At 40.6% G+C, this 3,909-nt stretch overlaps 1 non-coding gene across 1 annotated transcript; it reads right to left on the bottom strand.

The window, feature by feature from the left end:
- Positions 1 to 3,466: 3,466 nt before the first annotated feature.
- On the bottom strand, positions 3,467 to 3,570 carry LOC112732123 (small nucleolar RNA R71). Its single transcript, XR_003167860.1, has one exon. It is a non-coding gene; the product is annotated as a small nucleolar RNA R71 (small nucleolar RNA).
- Positions 3,571 to 3,909: the final 339 nt, after the last annotated feature.

Genomic DNA, 3,909 nt, shown 5'->3' with positions numbered 1-3,909 from the left:
TAAGCCAGTGGTTCAACCACAGAGGCGGTTAAATCCAGCCATGAAGGAAGTAGTGCAGAAAGAGGTCACCAAGTTACTGGAGGCTGGGATTATTTATCCTATTTCTGATAGCCCCTGGGTGAGCCCTGTCCAAGTTGTCCCCAAAAAGGGAGGCATGACAGTGGTTCATAATGAAAAAAATGAACTGGTTCCTACAAGAACAGTTACAGGGTGGCGCATGTGTATTGACTATAGAAGGCTCAATACAGCCACCAGAAAGGATCATTTTCCTTTACCATTCATAGACTAGATGATGCCAGGGCATTTTGGCCAATTTCACTGACCTTTTCTTTACTGTTTTTAGGTTAGTTTCATGCATTTCTTTAGGAAATAAGCTAGTTTTGGGCAAATATTCACTTATGCCTTGACTCAAGCATACATTGTGCATTTTACATGATTTCATGAGGATTTTGCATAAGTTTAGTGACAAATATTATGTTGCATTACTCATGACTTGGACTAGAGGTTTGATGCACTTTGTTGCTTGATTTCAGGACCAAAAAGAAGCAAGAAAAGGGGAGGTAACTTGCAAAGATTAATGAGAAAAGTGATTGCCAATAACACTCTCAAAAAGCCATCAATGCCCATGTTAGAGAGTCACGTTAACCGAGTTAACGTGAACTCTAACGTGGAGAAAAGAAGTTGAGCCAACGTTAGTGACACTCAACATTGTCACTAACGTTGGCAATTACTCATAAGTGGCCACGTTAGAAAATGTGGCCTCTAACGTTAAGGGGGAGGGAGAGAAGCCAACGTTAGTGACACTTAACATTGTCACTAACGGTGGCCTATGGTGCTAAGTACCACGTTAACTCCCACGTTAACTTGGTTAATGTGGGAACTAACGTGGAGGATGAAGAGTTGTCGACAACGTTAGTGACACTCAACATTGTCACTAACGTTGAAGCAACCACACAACCCCCAAGAGTCACGTTAACTTCCATGTTAACTTGGTTAACGTGGAAGCTAACGATGAGAAATGAAGGATGAGCCATCGTTAGTGACACTCAACATTGTCACTAACGTTGGGATGGCTAAAAGATGGCCATGTTAGAAGCCACGTTAACCTAGTTAACGTGGACTCTAACGTGAGACCTAGGGGCACATTGGAACGTTAGTGACAATGTTGAATGTCACTAACATTCTCGAAGGATGGCAAAGGCCACGTTAGAAGCCACGTTAACCTAGTTAACGTGAGCTTTAACGTGAAGCAAGAAGGGGCACACTGGAACGTTAGTGACAATGTTGAGTGTCACTAACGTTCTCGAAGGTTGACAAGGCAACGTTAAAAGCCACGTTAACCTAGTTAATGTGGGTTTTAACGTAAGGCAAAAGGGGATGCATTGGAACGTTAGTGACAATGTTAAGTGTCACTAACGTTCCCGAACTTGAACTTTCACTAAATGATTAACACTCCTTACGCCCTGAGCTTAAGTCTCTGCCCACTCCGCACTTTCTCTCTGCAAGTAAAGCCAAGCCCAAATAAAGAAAGGAACTGCTTCAAACTCAAGATCCAAAGGCCCAAGACTTGAAGAGTGAACTAGAAGCTGAGAAGAGTAGTATATATAGGAGTAACTTTGAATTGTAAAATAGTTCTGGAGGCTGAAAAACCACTCTCTGTATTTACTTTCTTTGCAATTTCTAGTTTTATGATGTATTCTCCATCTTTGTTTTCATTTTCAAGAGCTATGAACAACTAAACCCCTTTCATTGGGTTAGGGAGCTCTGTTGTAATTTGATGGATCAATACTAATTTTCATTGTTCTTCTTCTATCTTTCCTCTTGATTTTACTTGAAAGCTTTCGATCTTCATCCAATTGAGTAGTTATCTTAGAAGAGAAGCTATTCAAACTTGGATCTCTTTTGAACCTTGGAAGAGGAATGAAGAGATCAAGCTAGAAATGCTTTCTCATGCTGGACCAAATTGGGTTTGGATGGGTATGTGACTGTAACCCTCTCAATACTTGGTTTGAGAAATGCATGTAGTATAATCAGTGACCACACTTCATCTCTTCTCATGAGCAATTGACGAAGGAATTGGCTATTGATCAAAATTTGAGAGATTGAATTTCAAGTAATTGCAATTCAATCACTTAAGATTGCCAAGGAGATCAATGAGTGCATTGATTGAGGAAGAGATGAAAATGAACTTGATCCAGAGAATTGCAACATCTCCTAAGCCCAATGAACTCCCCATCTCTAATCTTACCCATTCTCTTTAATTTCTGCGATTTACTTTTATGAGCAAATCCCCCATTCCCATTTATAATTCTACAATTTATTTTCAGTCATTTACTTCCAGTACTTTAATTCTAGCATTTACTTTTCTGTTATTTACATTTCCGCTATTTTATTTTCTGCAACTCTCAACCCAATTTCTGGATTCGCTCAACTAGAACATTCTTCTAATTAAAGTTGCTTGATTAATCAATCCCTGTGGGATTCGACCTCACTCTATTGTGAGTTTTTACTTGACGACAACTTCGGTACACTTGCCGAAGAAAGATTTATTGAGAGAAAAGTTTTCCCCGCATGAAGTTTATGGCGCCGTTGCCAGGGATTGATTGTGCATCAACAATGATTAGATTGGAAGATCACTAGATTGAGCATTTTATTTTGTGAATTTCATTTTTCTGTTTGAGTGATTTACTTTTTGTTTTAGTGAAACTTCTTCCCTTCTCCCTCCACCCGTTTGTTTTTCTTTGTTATTTTCAATTCTGTTTGCTAACCCACTAACTATTTGATATATTGCATCACCCACAACTAACAATAACTCTGACACAATTACTGTCTGCACCTATTTTCTCTGCTTGTACTTGTTGGTTGTATGACAGGGAGAAGAAGCGGGGCTTCAACTTCCTTTGATTCTGAACCAGAGAGAACCTTCCTTAGACTAAAGAGGGAGGCAAGAGGAAAACGAGTAGTTGGTGCTGAAGAAGAAGAGGAACAGTTTAAGGAATACTTTGAACCAAACATGGAAGAAAACATGGAAAATCATCATAAAGAAGAGACTCACAACCATGGCAGAGGAGGTGGAGCAAATCATGCTGGGGTGGATAGAAGAGTTTTGGGCTCTTACATTAATCCAAACCCAGGCAATTGTGGAAGCAGCATCCAAAAGACAACAATCCATGCCAACAACTTTGAACTTAAACCACAGCTCATCACCCTTGTTCAGAACAACTGTTCGTTTGGAGGAGGTGTTCAAGAAGATCCCAACCAACATTTGACCACCTTCCTGAGAATATGTGACATAGTGAAATCTAATGGCGTTCATCCTGACGCCTATAGATTGCTCTTATTTCCCTTCTCACTCAGAGACAAGGCAGCCAAGTGGCTGGAATCCTTCCCAAAGGAGAGCTTGACAACTTGGGAGGATGTGGTGAACAAATTCTTAGCAAGATTCTACCCTCCTCAACGAATCAATAGGCTGAGAGCTGAGGTTCAAACCTTCAGGCAACAGGATGGTGAGACTCTGTATGAAGCATGTGAGAGGTTCAAAGACTTAACAAGGAGGTGTCCACCTGACATGTTCAACGAATGGGTCCAGCTGCACATTTTCTATGAAGGGCTCTCTTATGAGTCAAAGAAGGCAGTAGACCATTCATCTGGAGGGTCTTTGAACAAGAAGAAGACCATTGAGGAAGCCATAGATGTTATTGAAATAGTAGTAGAAAACGACTACTTCTATGCTTCCGAAAGAGGGAACACAAGAGGAGTGATGGAGCTAAACAATGTAGACGCTCTGTTGGCTCAAAACAAGCTCATTACCCAGCAGTTGGCTGACCTCACCAAGAAGATGGAGATGAACCAAGTAGCAGCAATCTCCACTTCATCAACAACACAAGAAGGAGTAAACCAAGAAGCAGA

The sequence above is a fragment of the Arachis hypogaea genome, chromosome 12, assembly GCF_003086295.3.
Source record: "Arachis hypogaea cultivar Tifrunner chromosome 12, arahy.Tifrunner.gnm2.J5K5, whole genome shotgun sequence".
In the NCBI taxonomy this organism is placed as follows: domain Eukaryota; kingdom Viridiplantae; phylum Streptophyta; class Magnoliopsida; order Fabales; family Fabaceae; genus Arachis; species Arachis hypogaea.
Note: the sequence above shows the minus strand (reverse complement) of the source record. Positions and strands in the feature narration are given on the sequence as shown.